At 35.0% G+C, this 18,243-nt stretch overlaps 1 protein-coding gene and 1 long non-coding RNA gene across 10 annotated transcripts in view; one reads left to right on the top strand and one right to left on the bottom strand.

The window, feature by feature from the left end:
* LOC105484426 (dynamin 3) overlaps positions 1–18,243 on the bottom strand; it is a 564,467-nt gene that overhangs the window by 260,202 nt on the left and 286,022 nt on the right. The gene's annotated exons all lie outside the window — the stretch shown is intronic.
* On the top strand, positions 9,899–16,302 carry LOC105484425 (uncharacterized). The gene is made up of 3 exons (XR_988928.3): positions 9,899–10,523; positions 12,679–12,753; positions 14,292–16,302. It is a non-coding gene; the product is annotated as an uncharacterized lncRNA (long non-coding RNA).

Here is an 18,243-nt window from a genome sequence, read left to right as displayed (position 1 = left end):
AAAATACATTTACGGAGTGGGATTTAAAAATGGAATCCCTTTGCCATTCACTTTAGTTTTAAACAGCTTGTTTATCTTCTTCCTGCTAGCACAAAATGCAGTACAGAAATGGAAACCAGATTTCTTTATGTAGTGAATTTCATGTGGTTTCCACATTTCTCCTGGTAGTAGATTCCTAGCAGACAAGCATCTAAATAAATTCCTCCATGAGTGATTTTTAAGTCAGATGGCATCTGTAGCATTTTGTGGCACTTTCTAAACACACTCTCAAATGCACCAAAAATGGCCTACACATTGTGGCATTCTTCAATGCAGTTTTAAAGACTTTATTCAGGTAAATAAAGATTACATAATGTAATCTTGGAAGGTGATTTTTAGTGGCCTTGATTCTTACTCATAAGGAATCCTTTCTTTGATTCCTTCCATTCAAGAAAATCTCAGATTAATTAATATGTGTTTATTCACCTGATTCCATTTGGGAAACTATTGTAGGACATACCTAGAAACTATAGGTATGGCCCTGGACCTCAAGGTGCTTCTAATCAAGTTAGAAAGATAAGATATAAATGTCAGAATAAGTGAAATGACAGTTTAAGAAGAATCAGCAGAGCACAAGCAACAAATGAATGAATGAATGAATGAATGAATGAATTAAACAGACAATAAGGTCTATATATGTTATTTGGAAATATTTGGTGTGCAATATTCTTTGGAACCTTAGAAAAACTGCTTTTAAATAAAAGTATGATCAATCTGTAACTCTATCCTTCTTTCTCACCCTTCTGAAGACATTTAATGTTTAAAAAAATCAAAAGCAACTGGGTCATAGAAAAATTATTTTAAAGGCCACATGGAAGTATCAAAGCAATTAGTTTGGGAGCTATTTGTTTTTAAGAATGCATACATAGGGTTTAATTCATCTGATTCAAAATTTAAGGAGAAGAAACAAAATCTTATTAAATAACCTAACACATTTTTACCAATAGCTCAATTTCAACTCAATGTTCTAAAAAAGAAACAGGATGAATGGGGACTGGAGAGAAGAGGAATACTCAGAGAAAGCCTCGTGCTGAACAGAGGAAAGATGGAAAGAAAAGATGAAGTAGTGGAAAAGAGGAGGAGGAAAAAGGGCAAAAACTAATAAGCCTGTTTTACTGAATGCTTTCTGATCACTTGACTGATGCATATATTGAAGTATGGGAAATTAACACATATCACAGTCTTTTGATAAAATAACTAGTTTAATATTCTCTGCTCCTATTCTCTGTAAATGTTCAGGGACAACATAAAAGTCACCAAGGGTAGAAATGGTATTTGCTACAACACCATAATCACTTTCCCTAAGGCACTGCCATGGCATTCTCCAAACTGTTGCCATATGAACTTGTTGCAGAATGTTTTCAAAAGCATCCCAATTTATTTTATCCGTATCATCGAATTAGACCTCCCAACCACCTCTCAGGTAGGTATCTTTCTTTATAACATTTGGCAAATGAGAAAATGGCAGAGCTGAACTTGAACCAATCAATTCTAATGCTCCTTCTCTGATATCTCAGTTGAATTCAAAAAAGCAAAAGTTTCATTTAACTTCAAAGAAGTAGAATTTGTTAAAGATGAAGTTGTGAAACTAAATATAACTAATTAAATCTGTACAAACACTAAGTCATCAAACAGTTTCTGCTCTTGGCACTGAAACACTTGGCTTTAGTGTATTCACTGTGAATGTTAATTCAAAACTTTTATTTCACAATCACACTATACACTGGTAAGCAAGTTATCTTACATACTTATGTAAATTATCTTACATTGTTAAAAACTGTTTTTAAGATGGCCCTTCTAAACAGTTTCTGTCAGCATGCACATTTACAAAAAATTCACTAAAATTCCTCTATATTGAATGTGAAGGAGACATGTACCGTGGGAATGGTAGTTTTAAGTGGGGAATTTGATATACTCAGAAATCCTCCCATGTACATACACAGGACAAATGCATTGAAAATGATATAGTATGGGAATGCAACAGAAGTGGCATTCATCTATATTTGTCTGAATCTACAACATGCAATCCAAAACAAAATCAAATTAAATAATAATTTAGAGTTATTATTTAATAATAAAAAGAGTTACAGTTGACATTACCTCAAATCAGATCCCACCCAACCCACATAAGAATCACAGGGTAAGCAATACTAATTATTTTATGATCTGAAGACAAAGAAAGAACTAAAATTAAGGTTGATTTATGAAGTAGATAAAGCAAAATTTACTAGAAAATCAACTCCCAGTAGCTTTCTTGTCCTTTGTTAAAGATTAAAAAGAATGAGGGACTCAACTTTCCAAAAATTAACCAATTGAATTGTAGTACTGAAAACTTCAAGGTCTGGAATCATTGAAAAAAAAAAAAAAGAAAAAAGGAAGGGAAGTCCATTATCCTAAAACTGGCTTCACCACTAGCAGAAGGCAATTACTTCTAGAAAATTTGAAAGGATCTTTTTAGCCAGCACAGTGGCTCATGCCTGTAATCCCAACACACTGGGAGGCCAAGATGGGAGGATCCCTTGAGTCCAGGAGTTTCAGATCAGCCTGGGTAACACAGGGAGACTCTGTCTCTACAAAAAAATTTAAAAAATAAAAGTAACCAGGCATGGTGGTGCACACCTGTAGTCCCAGCTACTTGGGAGCCTGAGAGATTGGAGTATCACTTGATCCCAGGAGGTCGAGGCTGCAGTGAGCCATTACTGTACCACCGCACTCCAGTCTGAGTGGCAGAATGTTTCAAACAAACAAACAAAGACTCCTTTTATACCACTTATCCTCACTGTTTTTCTCTCTTCAGAAAACTTAAAAAACAGAGAAACAACAATTAGTGCACTTGTCAGTACTAACTTCATGAGACTCTGAAAATGCCTATGGATGCAAGTTGAACCTCAAGCACCTGCCCTAGTAGTTGACACACACATTGGCCAGGAAGCACCTGAGGCCACCCCACATATTCTCAATGGAGTACAAATCCCTTAAAGAAAAAATAATGAGTTAATAATCTACTAGCTTTTCAGCAAAACAAGACATTATTTCAAAAGCAATCATAATCCATTCTGGCCAATGAAAACCAAGGCTAGTTTTTTCTTGAAGAACCTGAGGAGAGATGGAAACAAAGTAAATTGTACCAGAGGAAACCATTTTGTCATAGGACAGAAGATTGGGAGTAAAGTGAGTGTTCCCCAAACAAAAATGAACCAATAGTACACAAAATGTGTGTGTAGTTTTAAAATGAAGTCAGTGACAGCTCCACTCAAATAGAAATCAATGCCCCTACCTTGTTGCATTTGCAAATTACAAAGGTATTTCTTACCCAATATTTCTATGTTAACCTTTAACTATCGCTATGAAGCTCTGACAGGCAAAAGTTAAAAAAAATAAAAAAGACTGAAATGTGTATACACTAAAACTAACTTTTAAGATTACAAAAAGCACTGCACATGCCCTAGGCTTAAAATAATATTACTTTAAAAGGGGTAAATAATTTATTTTGATGTTAATAATTCTTATATAGAGATGATCTGGTTTACTTTTAATATATACATAAATACATAGACATTTATATACATATTTACATATACTATATACACCTATATATGCTCACATACATTTGCACATACAATTGCACATATATCTAGACCTACTTATCAGTCTATCCATCCGTAGATCTGTAGTAAAACCAGATAAACACAAGAGTGAGAAAGGTTATGATGGCTTTTCAACAAGATTCTCCAAAGGGTTATCTTAAGAAGTCAGCTTCCATTACAGTGTTTTTAAAACAATCCTGTTATCATTCCCTCAGAATCAAGCTTTTTTTTTTTTCTATTTTCATTTGTTTCATACTCACAACGCATTTACTCACTGAGATTATAAAAGCCTTGAGGAAAATAACGTACTTTCTTCCTGAACAGTGTTTGCTTTGCTGTGGCTAAGCTTTGGAGACACCAGACCTAGGGGGTCAGTAAGCATAAAGACCGGGTGACTGGTGCATCCCGCAGCAGGCTTACCTGCATAAAGCTTAGGTCTGGGCCAGGCCCTGTTCTACGCTCTTTTCTGTTTTAGAGATGAGGAAACCAGAGGTCAGAAAAGTTAAATAATTTGCCAAGGAAGCATCATAACAAGCTGTGAAGCCAGGATTCAAACCCATGCCAGCTGGCTCCAGAATACCCACACGACACTGCCTCCTTGAGCTTCTGCTTCCTCATCTGTAACCATGGAGAGATCCTACCTTTCAGAATTGCTGGATTAAATTCTATCACATGTGAAAGACACTAGCATGGACGCTGACATAAAATAAGTGCTCAAAAGAAAATACTAACTAAACAAAACAAACCTCTAAATTCAGAAAACAGTATATGTTATTACCTCTATAGCTTTTGTACTCTCATCCTGAGTGGCAGTGAAGTGGCACTGAATCTGATTCTGTGTGGCAAATGGAAATCACTTTTAGTTGATTAATACTAAAATAAGTGTTTATAAAGATATGTGGTTAATACCCATTTGCAACCTATAAATAACCTTTCGACATGAACCAATTTATATGCCAAGTACTTTTTTTGGTATGTAAAAGTAAAGCAAATTTCCATGATGGTGTGAATAGAAGTATTTTAATATGGTCTCATATGTCCTTAGAAGCTAGAATAAATTCTCTGGAAACTGAACAGAATTGAGAAGGCTAGTTAACATATTTATAATGGACACAACTAAACAGACTTATGTTGGATCAAACCCTTTTAGAAATTCATGTAATTTGGGTTTCCCCTTTTGTATATACCAGAAGATTAAAATCCTAAAATAAAGGCAATGTGCTATGTGTTGCACAAGTATGCCTATCATTACTTAAAGACGTAGAGCTTCTAAAATGACCTACTGCATAATTGCAGGTATTCTGAGTAAAGCAGAAAGCGTCCCTTCACACACATGCATCCTTGTAGCCATTATGCTTAACTTGTATCCCCATCCACAGAAAGGGTACTTTCTCCACCCCTGCAGAAAAAAAAAGTAGTTTCTGAGTCCTTATATTATGCACATACAGATATTTTTTCTTTTGGATATCATGCATATTCATGTTTGAGTCACACTAAGGAAATAAAATGCTGGTGATGCCAAAAGACATCAGGAGTCAATACTCTAAAATTGTCAGTGACCTGACGACACCATGTTTCTCTTGTCCAAGGGAACCAGTCCTCGTTCTAAAGTCTGATTGTAACACGGAATTCAACGGAGCTCGCAGCACATAGCATTCAGATGATGCTTATCAGCTTTTGAGGGTGGAAGCAGGCAGCAGACTACACTCCTAGTACGCTCTCACTTAAAATCTGCCTGAAAAGGCCAGCAACAATTTTCTAATCCCTTTAACTTGCCTTTCCCTAAAGATCTCAAGACAGTGCTTCCAATTTTACTGGAGTCATAAATCATATATTTCCTTTCTTGTGACTGGTATCCAATAGAGCTAGAGTTTTTAAGGTTTGTCTGCTGGACGTATTATGTTACTGAAATATAAAAATGGCTGCTGTGCACGCCAGTGGTTAGTAAAACTCAAAGACGTAACATTAGCTTTGTCAATTGATTTGAGGAAAGAATGTTCATAAAATATATACTGCTTTTGGTTAGGAGCTTATTTCTAAATAAACAGACTCAGCAATGGAAATTTTAGAGACAGGCAAAAACAAAACATGCGTCTGTAAATGTACGTTTTAAAATCAATTCTCTCACAATCTTTGTCTTTTGTAAACTTTCTGAAGATTGTAAACTCAGTTGCATTAAGTTGATAATTTATAGCTTTCTAATTTAACTTCTTTTTCAGTTGTTGAAGGAAAATCTCTTACCCCTCTGAAATATTTCTCCTCTATTTTACAGGCTGATGTTGCATCTCTGCCTAAGAAGGCACTTCACTGCAGTGATTTGAGGGAAGCCATTTGTTTGTGATTCAGGCAAGGGAAGAAAAGTGGAACGCTCTGCTACAACATATCTAGTCCTTTGGGCCCTAACAAAATAGGAAATGCAGGAGATTAGGGGACTTCATTGCCTCCAATTAAAAAAAAAAAAGTGCTAATCCACACAACATAAAGCCAAACTAAGTGGGGCTATCTTCTCTAATTAGCAATGAACGAAGGTCAGCTAGATTTTTATCTTAGCTAAAAACTGGGAAGGAGAAAAGGAGAAAGGAAATACTACAACTTGGTTAGATCCTGCTTTTCACACAAGATTGTATGACTGGTAGCTGCACAGGATGCTTCCAGAAGATTAGAAGGCCAAAAATAAGCAAGGAAATATGGTTGGCTCAATGTTTACATTTATTTCAAAAAGAATAGTTCAATCTGGTATGGTAGCTGCAGACACATACATAAATATTAAAAGCACACTATGTTTTTTATGATTTTTTTAAGAGAGCTGTAATTCCTAAGTTACTATCATGACGAATATTTGACCAGAAACCACATGCATACCATATAGCTCTTTACTCATTCTTTTACAGTTTACTGAATGGCCTACAATCAGCCAGTCAAAAGAAATACAAATATATTTTTCCTGCCTTCAATTAGCTTATACTTTATCTAGGAAAAAAAAAGTTCAAATACATAAAATAACAAATAGTACAGGTAACATCTCAGTATAAAACTGTGAAAGCACAGCAGGTAATTAATTGGCATTTTAATAACAGGAAATACAAGCACTATAAGAATTTGTTAGGGGAATACGTTGTTTCTGTAGGTTGACAATATTCTTCTGAGCACGAGCATTGGTGCTAGAAAAAAACTCTGAGTTCTGCCATTTGTGGACTCTGATGAAGTAATGTTTAAGCTCTCTGAGCTTTAATTTTATCATCAATAGAATGGGGATAATAATAGCTACACTATAGGGTTATCATAAGAAACTAATACATTATACGTGAATGGATTTTGTAATCTGTAAAGAAGCTGTAAAATGACTATTGAGAAGGTAGTCAAAGGAATCATGCCAAACAGTTACCATTAGTTTGGGAAGACAGAAAGGGATAAGAAGTTGGAAGGGATAATGATGATTAATTTTTTTCTTGACATACCTCTCTATTGTTTGAACTTGTGCATTAATCTTGTACCAAAAAAAAAATTAAGGCTATATAAATATTAGCTGAAGTACGCATATCTGGATATCACAAAATAATTGTAAACACTAGTAACCCTGCCCCTTTAGAGGTACATAGAAAGAAGCCTCAGTCCTGGTTTCAATTTGAGAATTTCCAAAGTCATAAAAATGTGCCAAGATTGGTAACAATAACTAACTGAAACTGTGTTTCCTTTTCATAACACTTTAAAATAGAGCATATTTTGTAGTCACCCAAAACCATCTATTGATTCAATAATCACTTTGGTCAACAACATTTGAAATAAGCAAATTAAATAACTTTAGTTCCTCAAAGTCAAGTATTTGTCATGTCCAACTTTGCTTTCTATGGCCCAATACATTTTGGGTATTCAAGTGATAACTTTACAGACATAAGAAAAGTTATTAAGGCATTTCCAAATCAATGCCAAGGACTTTTCAGAGCAGAATGACCAACTTTTTAAACAGAACTTGGTCACAGATGTGTATTCCTAACGTTTTATGTAAGTGTGAGCTTTTTGAGGGCAGGAGTCAGATCTTAATCTCTGTATGCCCAGTCCCTGGTATTGTGACTAGCAGGTGAGTAGGCGAGAATAAATATTTGTTGAACTATTTGGAGGCAAGAACACCCTCAAACACTTCAGTTAACTGGAAACTCAAGGAGATGGACATATATTCTAAGGGGAACTCAATTTCTATAGCTGTCTCTGGAGAAAATTCCTTAAAATGTTTAGAAAGTCATAAAGATAAGTAAAAAGTTAAGTCCTTTGATTGAAATATCATACGATTCCTATTTGGTGTAGGTAGTAGAACCATTTGAGGGCATATAGATGTATGGACTAAGGGGAAATCATGGTGCAATATGATCAGAACCCCTTTTGTTTGCCTTGACAAAAATTTCCAAGGCATGTCTTATATCTAAATGGAAGGGGGCAGAAGAAAGGCTTTCACTTTCTGTGGCAGAAGGAGGTCTACTCCTGGAATGCTGGCTGACTACTGGCTCAGTGGTTTATGGTTCCTCTATGAAGACTTCATGTGAGTAAACACACAGATACTTTAAAAAATAAAATGGAGTTGGTATCCACATGTAATACAACTACTAGATTGTATGTAGTCACATTTACATTATTTCCAGTAATATGCAAGCAGTGACAGGGAAAAAGGGGAGGTGAGTCTTACAGGGCTTGTGCAAGCACTATTGAATAGGCCCTAAAGACACAAGTATGGAAGTAAAAGTACAGTGATATAAAGTCATTCCTCTGACTCCTATTGATGATATAAATATTTCTATGAATGGTATACCCAGTGCTAATCTCTGTTCCATGCTAAGATGCCAGATCATTCATGTTTATCTTATTTAATCTTCCTCACAAAATAACAAGGGTTTATCATAACTTTTGAACTCTTTAGTAGTGTGCTATTTAATGAATCAAAAGAAGTCATTTTATGAAAAGCAAATGCTTTAGGACAGTACTCACTTGAAGCTTTTTGAAATATACAATGCAGCGTATAAATAAGTGATATATTTTTCTATTTCTAAAAAGCATTTCAGAAGGCCAGTGGAAATGAATCGCTTTGGCTGTACTTCTTTAAAGGATGCTAAGTTTCTTAGTTTGGTTAGTCAAATTAAATTTGGGAGCTACCTAGAAATTTTCTCACATTTTGATCTTTAGAAGGGCAATTAATCAAGCTCTTGTTTGAGGTGACTCTAGCTTTGATCAGAATCCTACGGAGGGAAAGTGAGAGAACTACATATTCAGAATATTCAACAGTATATATAATTGAAAACAGCCACAACACGGAAAGAAAAGTAGATGCCAGTGGGCTGATATCTTATAACCTTTGGTCAAGCGGTACTTGGCAAATTTCAACAGATTTAGTTAATCAGAGATAAAACTAAGCCACAGAATACCATGAAAACAAAACAAAAGTATCAAAACAGAATCAGGAATTAACAGTGAAAAACAATGCTATACCTAACGGCGTGGATCTACCAGAGGCGATTTGTTAGACCTGAGTCGTTATTTCGTAGTGGATGCTTCAAATAAAAACTTTAACGTTTCTTTAGGTCAAACTATAGCACAGCATTCAGAGAGCCAGCCAGAATAGCTGAGGGAAACTAGGAAGGCCACATGTGGAACTAATTACTCATGTAGAGGCTATGACAAAGAACATTTCTCCAGACTTTTCATGGGGGCTTCACTTTCAGGAAGTTGCTATAATTACTGTTCAAGTCTAGAGCAGCCTGCAAGCTGCTGACAGATCCAACAGACAGGAGAAGGAGGGAGAGAGAGAAGGAGTGAAAGAGAGGAGGGAGAGAGAGAGAGAGAGAGAGAGAGGGATGGGGGAGGGAGGGAGGAGGAGAGAGAGAAGGGGGGAGCGAGAGAGAGGAAGAGAGACGGAGAGAGAGAGAGAGAGAGAGAGAGAGAGAGAGAGAGAGAGAGAAACTTATCTGCCCTTTTTGACAAGTGAAATACCAGAAAACAAAGTGCCACAGGAAAGCTCAAAAAGGTTTCCAAATGAGCTCTGCCTTCCAGTGTTCAACTTTCTGTTTACTATTTTATCTACCCTCTATCTTCAAATTACTTCTCTAGCCTGGGTCAGACAGTAAATTTGTACATCTACACTAACTCACTTTCAGTTGGCCACAGCCGAACTGTACATCTTGACTCTTTTTTTTTTTTTTTTTTTTTTTTTTTACAGCTTTTCCATACTGGGGCCCACTTCCTGCCCAGTTGAGGAAAAAAATCTGGCCTGAAGATGAAATGACTGCTTAACGTTACACTAAAACATCTGGTACCATTTTATGCACAGACCCATGTCTGAGAGCAGGCGATTCTAGCGGTCTCTCCAGCGGCACAGCGCATACCCAAACCTCCCCAGGGTGACATCATCCCATATATGGACTCTCCAGCCCAGCCCTCCCCCTTTTCCTGGTCCTAAATTCATTGCCAGTTCCCCAGTCTGCAGCAAATGTGCCACGTCAAGACTGGAAATCACAGCCCTTGAGTGTGTCTCAGTCAGCACAGCAGAATTCAGGGGGGAAAGCTGAATGCAACCCCTGGTGCAGGAAGGGAGGCTTTTCCTGAGGACCGGGAGAGGATTTTAAGTACATGGAAGGAAGCTTCTGGAGATCCTGCTCCGTCGCCCCAGTGTTCAGACTACCTGTTCAGGACAATGCCGTTGTACAGTAGTCTGCACATTGGTTAGACTGGGCAAGGGAGAGCAACGCCATGGACTGCTGGGGACAAAATGGGCTGTTTCCAAGGAGAAGACATTTGTTTGCTCCTTTTTTGAATCTCATATCCAGTGTTTTTCTTCACAGGTTTTGCACACTAGGGACCAAGAAGCCCTCGGGGACACTGCTGAGAAAAGACTGCCAAAAGGAAGACCAGCGGGTAAGGCCTTCTTGACTGCTCACCTGGTCTGTGACCAAGGGAACCTAGGTGGGGAGTCCATGATTTGTGTTAACATGCAAGGGAAACAGAGGTACATGTGTGATGGGTAGAGATGTGTTTAATTTTAAAAGAGCGAAAGTGTGTGGTATATAGCGATTCACTGTTTTTTTGGTTTTTTTCTGAAGATTGATAATTCGAGTGTTTTCTTAAGTGTAAAGGTTTTCCCACTTCAAAATGAAATATGAAAAAACTCACTCCAGACACTTAAGAATAGTTTAATGAGGCTACTTCTGAATTGTTTAATAATAATTCAGAGATTTAAAAACGTATATGGATGAAGGCTGTATGTGTAACTTTTAACATCCCAGGACTGAAGTCATTTTTCCCAAAGTAAAGAATACTTGCTGGTTTTTAAATGCTAAATGGATAGTGCTTTTCTGAAGATTTCCTTCTATAATATAAACACCAGGAATAATAGTACCTAACAATAAAAGAAGAACCTGCCAAGTCTTGCCTACCAGACAATGCAGATGGGATTTGCCCAGAGAAGAGTGCCAACCCACAACTTATTGAGTCGGCAATTGAATAAATCAGGAAATAAAAATCTCTATCTTCAGCTATCCCTGTAAATATCTTTCACTTTTTTTTTTTTAATCAAAGAGTGATTGATACTTGCTGCTCAGCTGAGCCCTCTTGCCTATAGCTTACAATGCTTCCACTTCTCCGAGCATTTAAAATGATAAGGCACTTTGTCTAGAAACCCACTGATAAAAAAGGAATTTGTAAACGAAGGCAGAAGTTTTCTTTGGTCAATTTCCAGCTGTCCTGGAGGTGAAGGAGGGTGGGAGAGGGGGAGGAAGGTGGGAGGGAAGAAAACCCTCAAGCTGAATGAAATCCTAATAGAGAAAATAATAGAGCAAGTCTGGATTGCAATGTGATCTGTGCTGAACTTTAGAGGTGGGTCCCTTAAAGAAAGTTCTGGAAAAATGTTATTGCCTCATCACTAATTTTCTTAACCCCCATTTAGTTCAATTCCCAAACAATTCTATATAATGAAAACATCTCTTCTACAGGGTTTGTGAAAAATAAATGCAATCTCTTTTGTCCTTTAAAGTTACAGTGGTTCCTGAACAAACTCTTTTCTAAGTTATACATTTTGCAACAATTCAAAAATTGACTCAAGTTCTCTTTAGCAAAATATTTTATTATAAAAGGTTCCCTAAGCTTTCTTTTGTCAAAACAACTTACTTTAAAAATTACCCTTCTGATCACCCCAAAATGTGTATAAAGAAAACATAAGTATTCTTATATATTCATGATTCTTAGTTAAAATATACACAGCAAGGAGAAATTTAGCTACTTTCACTTAGATGATATAGTAAAGTCATCCTTTCATTTTCTATTGTGACTTGCAGAGTTCCATATTAACTATTTTTAGCAGAACAAATGAGACGTTAAAAATCTATATAGTTTCTTTTACATAAGAAAACTTTTAAAAAAGTAACTTAGAGGAGCTCATTTTTTCAAGAAATATATTTTTTCTAATTGATACAATTACTGAAGAAGAATAGCTAACAAGGTACTTTGGTAATGTTTAAGTTTTCTCAAATTTTCTGGTTGTTTTTTTTTTTAACTCTAGAAATGATTACACTTCATAATTTGCTTTCATTTAATGTATATTTAATTTCAATTTCTTTTTTCATGTTAAATGGTCCTTTTGTTTCAAAGAAATGAATCCCTACGGGTCCCTCACCTATTTTCTCCCTCAGGATGACTTTCGGTCTGGAGATAGAAGGGACATAAGGGTGCCCCTGGCATAAGTACAAGAGTAGAAATATAAGAATTACTTTGTAAAAGGATAACCAAGGAGTTCCTGCACGTGCTTGATGTGGCTCTAGCGACTTATTTTTGAGGCAAACTTTTAACAAATGAAAAGGAATAGTACTTATTTTTCAATTATATGGGCTAAATTAAAGATCAAAAGTAAAAGCTCATTTTATAAAGCTCTGCTGAATGAAGGCAGGATTGTAGTTTATGCGCTGGTACACATGCCCACATTTATATACATTATAGCCGTATCTATATCCAGGTAAATTAGAAAAATGTTTAATTTTATTTTCATATTACTTTATAAGGAGATATACAAATATTTTAGGAATCATGGAATCTATTCCAGAGGAAACTAACCAACAGTGAGCATCTTCAACTAAAACTACCCCTGGATGTAATGGTAAGTGTAAGTATTAAAATTAAACATTATACATGGTCATGAAGAGAAATTGTTTCAGGGTCTGTCCAAACTACATTTCATAGAAATTTCATAATTATTTTTCATTTTAGCATGTGAACGATTGATAAATTGGACTAGGTATTGGGTTAAAAGGACTTTTCCGCCATCTAAGCGAAAGGAAGTTCAGAGCCTTAGCTTCAACACCATAATGTCTTAATTGGAAAAGGATCAATTGAAAACGGTGTACTTCAATTTTCAAACCCATTTTTCTTTTAGGCCACAGATCTCAAAATCAAAGAAAGATTGTTTACTATAGGACAAAGTTTCACGCTGATCACTTTCCTGTAGTTAGTCAATAGGCTTAATATCCTTCCTGCTTGGCATTCGGGCTTTCGGCCCAGATAATATGTTTATGTTTGTAAAAGACCAAAATATACTATCTACCCCCACCTCTTGCCTACAGACCACCCAAGTATTTCACTCTGTGGGAAATAGTTTAGACATAAAAATCCCAATGAAAGAATTCTTCCTACTTTTTTGGTTGAAGTCTTAAGCTGTTATAAGATATAAAAAGTACAACTTGGTAATGTAAAAAAATTCACTCATCCACAAGCGTCCATGCTCGCTAAAGAGACGCCAAGCTTTCACTTACTCTATAAGGGATCCGCTCTTTATAAACAATGCACTTTACCCTGCTCTAAGCAGAAAAGCCCACCCATCACAATAACGTCAAAATAATAACTAAGAGACCATCACTCAGAAATCCTGGCTTAAAATAACTGGAAGGTCAGGCTTTAACCTAAGACAGGAAATTCCTGAGTTAAGATAGAAACTTTCTTAATTCAAATCCCTTTTTACTTTCATGTTCTGTAAATTAAGTAGATATAAATATTTACCAATTTTCAAAGGTCTCTTATGAATAATTTTTGTCAGTTTTAATAGATAGAGATAACCAAGTAAATTAGGAAAAAAATCTTCATTTTGAATTTTTTGACTTAGCGTGACAGCCAGTTTCCTGGAGTTGCTTTGGTTTAATTTTACTACAGAAGACTTAGAAGATAATTCTTTTCTTACATTTTTTTCCTTAAGAAATAAAAGACAAAAAGAAAACAAGGTATAATAACCATGCTAAAAATTACATAGTATGATAATAATACAAATAGCTGTTTTATATTTTAGCTAGTATTTTAAGTAATAATAAACTAATATCCAACCTATAATTTGGGAGATTAAAAAAAAGTCAATATGGTTTTCAGTCTTTCATCTTTTTAACAAGTTTAGGGGCAGGTTCAATATAACTATGAAGTGTGCATATGTCACATACTTACTGTAAGTGTGTTTTAAAAATCTATCAGAAACATAAAGTGTCCAAAAGCCTTATGAGTAGAACAATCATTTTCAGCGAGATTTTTTTTTCCCCCTGAAAAACTGTTGTGGTTTTTCTGGATCAAAAATTTTTTTATATCTTGCCTTCATAAAACTGTTTTATATTAAAGCATAACATACAAACTCACAAATATTTCTTTTTATTTTTTCAGGTTGCATGCATCATTCCTTTAATTGAGCAGAGTTAACTGGATCAAATTATTTATGGGAGAGAGAGGAAAAGTTATAAAGAATTTTAGTAATTTTTAATTTCCACCACTATACTCTTTGTAAGTGAATCACTCTATAATTACTTTCTGTTGCACTGAATGCAGCAACAGTAACACAATAGTATTTTAAGGCACTGGTTTTTGGCATACTCTAACCTTGTAGCTATTTAAATAACAGACAAGTTTACTCATGTTTATTATTCTGTTAAGGAAAAAAAAAGTTCCTTTACTCGGAAGTGATGGCCAGAAACAGAATCAGAAATTTACTTTCTTGAAATTACATAAGTACACAGAAAATGGCACTTATCAGCTTTTGTTAAAACATTACCTTATCTAATCACTGCATAAAAGTCCAGATTTGTAGAAAATTGTCATTTTCTCAGTATCTAAAAACTATTTTGCTTTCCATTAAGTTTCTATTTGCTATTTTCTCAGAATTTTACAATTAAAGATAAATCACAAACTATTTGTTTTTCTTAAAGTTCTTTGAGAAAATGTCTAATTGTACAATCTGTGGACAATACTGTTTTTTGGTGCTGTGTTTTTTAAGAAGTCCTACTTACTGGAATTTTGACTATTTGGATATTTTTGCTTTTAAAAGGGGAGGGGAATTTGCTTAATACTTCTACAAATGTGAATTGATAATTGATATTAAAATAGTAGAATTATTCTTGACTCACCAGAATTAAATTTTGTATCTGCATATTTAACACTATTAGCTCATATAAATTATAGAAAATTTTTCAAAGGATCTGGTTTTAATTTTTTGGATATGAAATGAATTTGCCTTTTCTGCCTTTTCTTAAGGTACTATTTTGTAACTATGTTGCACTAACTATATCCAAAACACATTCTGAGCATCACTGTGAGTAACAACCTTCCAGTTTATACCCTTTTGATTCACAACATGTCCCTGTAGTTAATTAAGAGGTGGATAACTTAAGCTCACAACTGCCTTTAATTTGATTTCACATCCACACTTAGAAACTTTGCATTTAAAAGGAAAATGAGACATTTAAATCGGTTCCTGTTGTTTAACATATAATTGGTAAAAACATATTCCCTTGTAAAATCCTATTATCAAAGCATCAGATACCAAAGTCAGCAGCTTGGGTTGCCAAATACATTAGGCTCATTATTTTGAAAAGGGCTGCTGTTTCCATGTCAATGGTAATTTTCTTTTTCATGGGCAAGGTTATTGTACTTATCTACTAAAAGAAACATGTATAAACATAGTTTTTATCTTTAACTTCAGTATTAAAATATGCAGTTTTTTGCAAAGAGGAAAAACATCTGGTTCAATTACTCTGAACTCTGACTACATGTGGGCCAGTACTAATATGAATTGGATTTAAGAAAAAACCTTGTGTTTAATCTCTTTTTTTCCTAAAATTTTAATGTGAGTTTTCTGTTATGCAAATTATCCATGTTAGCACATTTGGAACAAATGTATAAATGTACTTTCTGAATAAAGTCAAAAGTCTAACGTGTTTTTAGTTCCATAATGTTTTAATGTTTAATTATATTGTGTATTTTTCTCCCTTTCCCCTTACTCTCCAAAATCACCAAATCTGGAAAACAGGCTGATTGTATCTGTCTATGAGCAAAGGAAACCTGAAGGAACCAAGGGCCTGGCTGGACAGAGTTGTCATGTGTCTGCCTGTCTACACTTGCTGTGCAGAACATCCGCTCACCTGTACAGCAGGCACAGACAGGCAGTCACATGACAACCCAGCCTGAATGACAACCAGCCATTGAAAGAAAGCAGCCCTCACACCATAGCATCTACACCAAGAGCTACAACCAAAATGAGGGGCTTGGGGCCTGGGGCTTTAATCTGTTGGTTTAATACTTAACTCATGTATTATTTTATTTTGATTCAAGTATTAAAACCCACCAAAAGTAAAGTGAGTGGTGCCTATGAAATATAATAAAACCCATTTCTGAAAATGTTCCTGTGCATTCTATAGTTCTCTTTTCCTAATTGTTGTCAGTAAATCACTATCCTTGACATTTATTGTACACAGCTTTGCAGTACCCTACATCAATATAGAAACTCAATATAACAGAACAATATAACTTCAGTCTGATGCTTGACAAAGAAAAAATTATTCTAAGAATTCTCGTCCATAAACTAAATATGGTTTTCTATGTCATGATTTATTTTTAAGGGGATAGGGTGCAAAGACAGACGAAAAGGGAGGAAAAGAGTACTCCAAAGGATCAACTACTTTGAGTTACCTCTGCCAGTCTGGGTCTGGGTAAAACACAGTGAAAAGACTACTATTTCCAACATAATGTTCAACTATATTAAAACAATAGCTTCTCCTCTTTTGACACATGGAAAGTTGAAACTTTGATACTTCCATGCGTCATGGTATACATAAATTTATGACTGCGTCACTCTTTCATTAAGAAGGCGCTTATGCTACAGATGCTACAGTTTTAGGAGTAGAATTTACAAGGCCAACACATTCACTTGCAACCTATGCTTCCATCACTATAAACTTTCAAGATCTTGAGATGTTCAGGCAATTCATTTATCTTCAGAAGCGTAAGGAAAGTGGTTAATGCACTTGAAATGTATATTTTGCCACATCTTTTGAGAAAATATCCAAACTTCAGTTTATGCACTGTTGACTGGAGTGAAATGATAAGGGATGGCTTTTGTCTATGAATATCTTAAATACTTAAGGGTAAAAGGTGGGAAGATGGATACAATTAGAAATGTGTCAACTTTTATTTAGTTCATTAACATGTTTTAGCTTCAGTATTTAAAATTAATTTTCATCTTTCTTAGAAAGATTCTGGTCAAGCTTAAAAAAATGTAACACAAGGGTACTCAAAACCGTTTCTTCACATTTAATTATTAAACACTTTATGTATGTATTCTGAACTAAAGCAAACTATTTTTCATTCAGCTATTTTATTTTTAAAATGAAAGTCTGTCTTAAGGCTAAGAGCCCAGTGAGTTTCAATTTTCTGACAATGATATTTTAACCAAACCTGACATTATAGTTTTTTTAATTTAAAAAACTGAATGATGGGGCAAAACTACAAAGCAAAAATATGATCAAAGTTAAATTTCTCTCATTTAAACAATCTTGTCTTATGGCAATATGTCATCTGCTAAAATTCATCTCTACTTTTGCAAGATACATTGTGTGATGCAGATTTTTACGTTAAATAAAAGTTCCATTACTAGCAAATAAAGTCCTAAACAATACTCACAAAACGTAGAAGATAAACAGGAAGACAATATAAAAATGACTCACAGAATATTGACATCGTTCTACCCAATCTTAAATGCCTTGTACAACCTGTTGCAAATGCTGCATATGAGAGTTCACGTATGGAATTATTCTACTGGACCCTGCAAGGCAGTCTCAGGAGAGTGCTTGATAGCTCCCAGAATGAGACAATGACCTAGCCAGAACATTAAGGAGACTACACCCGTCCTTCAGACTCCAAAGGGAAAGCTAGGACGGCAGCAGAGTCATCCTAAAGTGAGACTCCCCAGGATAACATTTTCAACATTTTTCCTTAAAACATAAAGTTAACACCTTTTTTGTTAAATATTTTTTACTCAATTTTCAAAAAATGCTTAAAGAATGTTTTGTATGTATTTTAAAGTCATTAAATGAGGCACATTTAAAAATTTTCTCTTCTGGGAAAGGGTAATATAAAGGATAATATTGCTCTTCCAGGATAAACTTTTGAGTAGGACAAATAATGCATATAGGGGAGTGGGTTTGAATCTAAATTCATTTTTAATAAATCTGGAATAGGATTTGCCATTATGGTTTATTGAATAAGTACTCTTTTTTCAAAGTTATAAATCTTTAGATAATGCTAGAACATGGAAATATTTGTATGAATAATTCTATATTAAAAA

The sequence above is a fragment of the Macaca nemestrina genome, chromosome 1 (assembly GCF_043159975.1).
Source record: "Macaca nemestrina isolate mMacNem1 chromosome 1, mMacNem.hap1, whole genome shotgun sequence".
Lineage (NCBI taxonomy): Eukaryota > Metazoa > Chordata > Mammalia > Primates > Cercopithecidae > Macaca > Macaca nemestrina.
The sequence above is the reverse complement of the archived record's forward strand: the minus strand, read 5'-3'. Positions and strand labels throughout refer to the sequence as shown.